This window comes from Styela clava, chromosome 12 (genome assembly GCF_964204865.1).
Source record: "Styela clava chromosome 12, kaStyClav1.hap1.2, whole genome shotgun sequence".
NCBI classification, from domain to species: domain Eukaryota; kingdom Metazoa; phylum Chordata; class Ascidiacea; order Stolidobranchia; family Styelidae; genus Styela; species Styela clava.
In genome coordinates this window covers 17,110,001-17,117,500 of record NC_135261.1, presented here as the reverse complement: position 1 = coordinate 17,117,500, position 7,500 = coordinate 17,110,001, and the positions used below count along the sequence as shown (strand labels likewise).

The 7,500-nt window shown below is 53.9% G+C and overlaps 2 non-coding genes and 1 pseudogene across 2 annotated transcripts; all 3 read right to left on the bottom strand.

Annotated features, from left to right (window-relative positions):
* Positions 1-557, bottom strand: part of LOC144430908 (large subunit ribosomal RNA) — a 3,694-nt pseudogene extending 3,137 nt beyond the window's left edge.
* Positions 558-844: 287 nt separating this feature from the next.
* Positions 845-998, bottom strand: LOC144430965 (5.8S ribosomal RNA). The gene has a single exon (XR_013479827.1). It is a non-coding gene; the product is annotated as a 5.8S ribosomal RNA (ribosomal RNA).
* Positions 999-1,296: 298 nt separating this feature from the next.
* LOC144430859 (small subunit ribosomal RNA) lies at positions 1,297-3,106 on the bottom strand. The gene has a single exon (XR_013479773.1). It is a non-coding gene; the product is annotated as a small subunit ribosomal RNA (ribosomal RNA).
* Positions 3,107-7,500: the final 4,394 nt, after the last annotated feature.

Sequence of the window (7,500 nt, the reverse complement as noted above, 5' to 3'; positions counted from 1 at the left end):
CGCCGGTCGCTAGTGCGCTGAGACGGTGCGCGAGCCGACTCGGCAGCGGCGCCTTAAGCGTCCGCGAACCGAGACGGCGCGCCCCCGCACCCAACTGAAAGCGAGCCGGCGACCTTACGGGCCCTCCCGTTTGCCTCTCAACGGTTTCACGTACTCTTGAACTCTCTCTTCAAAGTGCTTTTCAACTTTCCCTCACGGTACTTGTCCGCTATCGGTCTCGCGACCGTATTTAGTCTTAGGTGGAGTTTACCACCCGCTTTGGGCTGCATTCCCAAACAACCCGACTCCGAGAAGACCCGAAGCGGCCAAGGCAAGCGCCCCTATGGGCCTAACACCCGCCGTGGGACGAGGCCTCGATCAGAAGGACACCGGCGCTCGCCGTCAGCCGCACTGGGACTTCCGTACGTCACAACTCGGCGCGCTCAAAAAGCGCGCAGATTCGACGCTGGACTCTTCCCGGTTCACTCGCCGTTACTCAGGGAATCCCTGTTGGTTTCTTTTCCTCCGCTTAATAATATGCTTAAATTCAGCGGGTGCTCTCGCCTGAACTCAGGTCGTATGTGTCAAGCGGGCCGCTTCTTACACGGCCCGCTGGCATCGCAAGTCGTCGCCGCCGGCGCCGACCGAGCGCGTACCGTCGCCGCCTTGGCCCACGTCGGTCTTGATCTCGTGACCGGACCGACCGACCTGGACCCGCCCCTCGAACGTAGTTGAACACGTCAAGGGGTCGGCGGTGTACGGGACACGCGGTCGCGCCGAGAAAGCTCGGCGACCGCTTCAACTTGGGGCGACGCCCGGCCGTCTTCGCAGAGGCCAGGCGACGGCCCTCGGGTGAGGACGAACGCGACCCTGAGGCAGACGCGGTCCCGGGATTGACCCGAGACCGCAATTCGCGTTCAGAAGGTCGACGTTCAATGTGTTCTGCAATTCACATTACTTCTCGCACTTGGCTGCGTCCTTCATCGACTCGCGAGCCGAGTGATCCACCGTTAAGAGTCGTCCTCCACGTTTCGCCCGGCGCCGAAGCGCGCGGACGTCACACTGTGGGATCGACCACAAAACCACCACCGACAACAACTGCACAAAAACACCAACAAACGGCGCCGAGCGACCGCCGGGCTGGGCCGGCGGCACATCGAGCGCGGTGCCCAGAAGCCACCATCGCACTCGGCTGCCTTGCTATGCCAACGTGTTACGCGTGTTGCACGGGGCGGAACCCCGATTGACGGCCGCCCTCTCGGCGGCACCCAAAGACAATTAAGTGCGCGGTCGGCCGGGGCCTACCACCACTTTCGGTAATGATCCTTCCGCAGGTTCACCTACGGAAACCTTGTTACGACTTTTACTTCCTCTAAATGATCAAGTTTGATCGTCTTCTCGACACGCCGACGCGGCCGTTGCCAGCCGCGACGGGGCCGATCCAAGGATCTCACTAAACCATTCAATCGGTAGTAGCGACGGGCGGTGTGTACAAAGGGCAGGGACGTAATCAACGCAAGTTGATGACTTGCGCTTACTGGGAATTCCTCGTTCAAGGGAAACAATTGCAAGTCCCTATCCCAATCACGAATGAGGTTCAACGGGTTACCCGGACCTTTCGGCCTAGGTTAGACACTCGCTGCTTCACTCAGTGTAGCGCGCGTGCGGCCCCGGACATCTAAGGGCATCACAGACCTGTTATTGCTCAATCTCGTGTGGCTAAACGCCACTAGTCCCTCTAAGAAGTTAGACGCCGACCGAGAAGGTCGCGTAACTATTTAGCATGCCAGAGTCTCGTTCGTTATCGGAATTAACCAGACAAATCGCTCCACCAACTAAGAACGGCCATGCACCACCACCCACAGAATCAAGAAAGAGCTTTCAATCTGTCAATCCTACCTGTGTCCGGGCCGGGTGAGTTTCCCCGTGTTGAGTCAAATTAAGCCGCAGGCTCCACTCCTGGTGGTGCCCTTCCGTCAATTCCTTTAAGTTTCAGCTTTGCAACCATACTTCCCCCGGAACCCAAAGACTTTGGTTTCCCGGAAGCTGCCGGAAAGGTCGTCATGGTAACGCCTCCCGATCGCTAGTTGGCATCGTTTATAGTCAGAACTAGGACGGTATCTGATCGTCTTCGAACCTCTGACTTTCGCTCTTGATTAAAGAAAACATTCTTGGCGAATGCTTTCGCAGTAGTTCGTCTTCCGCCGATCCAAGAATTTCACCTCTAACGGCAGAGTACGGACGCCCCCGTCTGTCCCTCTTAATCATTACCTCGTGCTCCGAAAACCAACAAAATAGAACCGAGGTCCTATTCCATTATTCCATGCAACACTATGCAGGCGAACAGCCTGCTTTGAACACTCTAATTTTTTCAAAGTAAACTTATCGGCCACCGCCGACACTCAGTCAAGAGCACCGACGGAGAACCGAAGGTGAGGCGAACGCAACCAGTGACACGCCTTGCGACGGACCGGCGGCGCTCGCCCAAAATCCAACTACGAGCTTTTCAACCGCAACAACTTTAGCATACACTGTTGGAGCTGGAATTACCGCGGCTGCTGGCACCAGACTTGCCCTCCAATGGAAACTCGTTAAGAGTTTTAGGATGTACTCATTCCAATTACAGGGCCTCGTTAGAGTCCTGTATTGTTATTTTTCGTCACTACCTCCCCGTGTCGGGAATGGGTAATTTGCGCGCCTGCTGCCTTCCTTGGATGTGGTAGCCGTTTCTCAGGCTCCCTCTCCGGAATCGAACCCTGATTCCCCGTTACCCGTTATCACAAAGGTAGGCACGTAGCGTACCTTCGACAGTTGATAGGGCAGACACTTGAATGATACGTCGTCGGTGCAGAGACCGTACGATCCGCGTGGTTATCCAGAGTCATCAAACGTCACAGGACGAACCCGGTCGGTTTTGATCTGATAAAAGCGCGCCTCCCGAAGTCGGCGCTTAATGCATGTATTAGCTCTAGAATTACCACAGTTATCCACTTCGCTCACGAGACCAAATAAACCAAGACTGATTTAATGAGCCATTCGCAGTTTCGCTTTACGAGAACTCGTACTTGCACCTGCATGGCTTAATCTTTGAGACAAGCATATCACTACTGGCAGGATCAACCAGATAGCTGCGACAGCTGCGCTCGGCCCTTGCTGGGCCGCCCGGCGCGTGCTCGTCGCATTCGTTTAAGACCGAGGCGATCGCCTGCGGCCGTACTCAGCTTCGACAGTCGCTGGCCGCGACGTCCACGCTCTCGCCGGCAGTGCCAGGCGGAGCGATTTGCGTTTTTTCTTTGCTCGCCCTCTCTCGGGCTCGATCCATTCAGTTTCGCACAAACAAGAGCTCTGCCGGCCGCCTGCAGCGGTGCCTAAAACCCGGTCATAACAATGCGACCGTTCTGCTAGGCCGACAAGCGCTCAAGCCAGACGCTCGATCGAACGCCCCCTACATATTAGTCGAGACAACGGCTCGCTCATTAGCATCGCGTTTGTACTTTAACTTTTTTCGGCTCGGCTTCTTTCGACGCCGATGCCGGCGACGCAGCACTCTCTCGCCCGCCAGCCACCGAGAGATGTGTGCGCTCCGACCGGCCCCGCACGCCGCTCTTTCTTGGCTCATTCGAGTTTACTGTCTTTCGCTCTAACATGCCTTACCTAGGGTTAGGTTAGTATGCTTGCACGTTTGTACTTTAACTTTTTTCGGCTCGGCTTCTTTCTTGGCTCATTCGAGTTTACTGTCTTTCGCTCTAACATGCCTTACCTAGGGTTAGGTTAGTATGCTTGCACGTTTGTACTTTAACTTTTTTCGGCTCGGCTTCTTTCTTGGCTCATTCGAGTTTACTGTCTTTCGCTCTAACATGCCTTACCTAGGGTTAGGTTAGTATGCTTGCACGTTTGTAATTTAACTTTTTTCGGCTCGGCTTCTTTCGACGCCGATGCCGGCGACGCAGCACTCTCTCGCCCGCCAGCCACCGAGAGATGTGTGCGCTCCGACCGGCCCTGCACGCCGCTCTTTCTTGGCTCATTCGAGTTTACTGTCTTTCGCTCTAACATGCCTTACCTAGGGTTAGGTTAGTATGCTTGCACGTTTGTACTTTAACTTTTTTCGGCTCGGCTTCTTTCGACGCCGATGCCGGCGACGCAGCACTCTCTCGCCCGCCAGCCACCGAGAGATGTGTGCGCTCCGACCGGCCCCGCACGCCGCTCTTTCTTGGCTCATTCGAGTTTACTGTCTTTCGCTCTAACATGCCTTACCTAGGGTTAGGTTAGTATGCTTGCACGTTTGTACTTTAACTTTTTTCGGCTCGGCTTCTTTCTTGGCTCATTCGAGTTTACTGTCTTTCGCTCTAACATGCCTTACCTAGGGTTAGGTTAGTATGCTTGCACGTTTGTACTTTAACTTTTTTCGGCTCGGCTTCTTTCGACGCCGATGCCGGCGACGCAGCACTCTCTCGCCCGCCAGCCACCGAGAGATGTGTGCGCTCCGACCGGCCCCGCACGCCGCTCATTCTTGGCTCATACGAGTTTACTGTCTTTCGCTCTAACATGCCTTACCTAGGGTTAGGTTAGTATGCTTGCACGTTTGTACTTTAACTTTTTTCGGCTCGGTTTCTTTCTTGGCTCATTCGAGTTTACTGTCTTTCGCTCTAACATGCCTTACCTAGGGTTAGGTTAGTATGCTTGCACGTTTGTACTTTAACTTTTTTCGGCTCGGCTTCTTTCGACGCCGATGCCGGCGACGCAGCACTCTCTCGCCCGCCAGCCACCGAGAGATGTGTGCGCTCCGACCGGCCCCGCACGCCGCTCTTTCTTGGCTCATTCGAGTTTACTGTCTTTCGCTCTAACATGCCTTACCTAGGGTTAGGTTAGTATGCTTGCACGTTTGTACTTTAACTTTTTTCGGCTCGGCTTCTTTCTTGGCTCATTCGAGTTTACTGTCTTTCGCTCTAACATGCCTTACCTAGGGTTAGGTTAGTATGCTTGCACGTTTGTACTTTAACTTTTTTCGGCTCGGCTTCTTTCTTGGCTCATTCGAGTTTACTGTCTTTCGCTCTAACATGCCTTACCTAGGGTTAGGTTAGTATGCTTGCACGTTTGTACTTTAACTTTTTTCGGCTCGGCTTCTTTCGACGCCGATGCCGGCGACGCAGCACTCTCTCGCCAGCCAGCCACCGAGAGATGTGTGCGCTCCGACCGGCCCCGCACGCCGCTCTTTCTTGGCTCATTCGAGTTTACTGTCTTTCGCTCTAACATGCCTTACCTAGGGTTAGGTTAGTATGCTTGCACGTTTGTACTTTAACTTTTTTCGGCTCGGCTTCTCTCGACGCCGATGCCGGCGACGCAGCACTCTCTCGCCCGCCAGCCACCGAGAGATGTGTGCGCTCCGACCGGCCCCGCACGCCGCTCTTTCTTGGCTCATACGAGTTTACTGTCTTTCGCTCTAACATGCCTTACCTAGGGTTAGGTTAGTATGCTTGCACGTTTGTACTTTAACTTTTTTCGGCTCGGCTTCTTTCTTGGCTCATTCGAGTTTACTGTCTTTCGCTCTAACATGCCTTACCTAGGGTTAGGTTAGTATGCTTGCACGTTTGTACTTTAACTTTTTTTGGCTCGGCTTCTTTCGACGCCGATACCGGCGACGCAGCACTCTCTCGCCCGCCAGCCACCGAGAGATGTGTGCGCTCCGACCGGCCCCGCACGCCGCTCTTTCTTGGCTCATTCGAGTTTACTGTCTTTCGCTCTAACATGCCTTACCTAGGGTTAGGTTAGTATGCTTGCACGTTTGTACTTTAACTTTTTTCGGCTCGGCTTCTTTCTTGGCTCATTCGAGTTTACTGTCTTTCGCTCTAACATGCCTTACCTAGGGTTAGGTTAGTATGCTTGCACGTTTGTACTAACTTTTTTCGGCTCGGCTTCTTTCTTGGCTCATTCGAGTTTACTGTCTTTCGCTCTAACATGCCTTACCTAGGGTTAGGTTAGTATGCTTGCACGTTTGTACTTTAACTTTTTTCGGCTCGGCTTCTTTCGACGCCGATGCCGGCGACGCAGCACTCTCTCGCCCGCCAGCCACCGAGAGATGTGTGCGCTCCGACCGGCCCCGCACGCCGCTCTTTCTTGGCTCATTCGAGTTTACTGTCTTTCGCTCTAACATGCCTTACCTAGGGTTAGGTTAGTATGCTTGCACGTTTGTACTTTAACTTTTTTCGGCTCGGCTTCTTTCGACGCCGATGCCGGCGACGCAGCACTCTCTCGCCCGCCAGCCACCGAGAGATGTGTGCGCTCCGACCGGCCCCGCACGCCGCTCTTTCTTGGCTCATTCGAGTTTACTGTCTTTCGCTCTAACATGCCTTACCTAGGGTTAGGTTAGTATGCTTGCACGTTTGTACTTTAACTTTTTTCGGCTCGGCTTCTTTCTTGGCTCATTCGAGTTTACTGTCTTTCGCTCTAACATGCCTTACCTAGGGTTAGGTTAGTATGCTTGCACGTTTGTACTTTAACTTTTTTCGGCTCGGCTTCTTTCGACGCCGATGCCGGCGACGCAGCACTCTCTCGCCCGAGGGCCACCGAGAGATGTGTGCGCTCCGACCGGCCCCGCACGCCGCTATTTCTTGGCTCATACGAGTTTACTGTCTTTCGCTCTAACATGCCTTACCTAGGGTTAGGTTAGTATGCTTGCACGTTTGTACTTTAACTTTTTTCGGCTCGGCTTCTTTCTTGGCTCATTCGAGTTTACTGTCTTTCGCTCTAACATGCCTTACCTAGGGTTAGGTTAGTATGCTTGCACGTTTGTACTTTAACTTTTTTCGGCTCGGCTTCTTTCGACGCCGATGCCGGCGACGCAGCACTCTCTCGCCCGCCAGCCACCGAGAGATGTGTGCGCTCCGACCGGCCCCGCACGCCGCTCTTTCTTGGCTCATTCGAGTTTACTGTATTTCGCTCTAACATGCCTTACCTAGGGTTAGGTTAGTATGCTTGCACGTTTGTACTTTAACTTTTTTCGGCTCGGCTTCTTTCGACGCCGATGCCGGCGACGCAGCACTCTCTCGCCCGCCAGCCACCGAGAGATGTGTGCGCTCCGACCGGCCCCGCACGCCGCTCTTTCTTGGCACATTCGAGTTTACTGTCTTTCGCTCTAACATGCCTTACCTAGGGTTAGGTTAGTATGCTTGCACGTTTGTACTTTAACTTTTTTCGGCTCGGCTTCTTTCGACGCCGATGCCGGCGACGCAGCACTCTCTCGCCCGCCAGCCACCGAGAGATGTGTGCGCTCCGACCGGCCCCGCACGCCGCTCTTTCTTGGCTCATTCGAGTTTACTGTCTTTCGCTCTAACATGCCTTACCTAGGGTTAGGTTAGTATGCTTGCACGTTTGTACTTTAACTTTTTTCGGCTCGGCTTCTTTCTTGGCTCATTCGAGTTTACTGTCTTTCGCTCTAACATGCCTTACCTAGGGTTAGGTTAGTATGCTTGCACGTTTGTACTTTAACTTTTTTCGGCTCGGCTTCTTTCGACGCCGATGCCG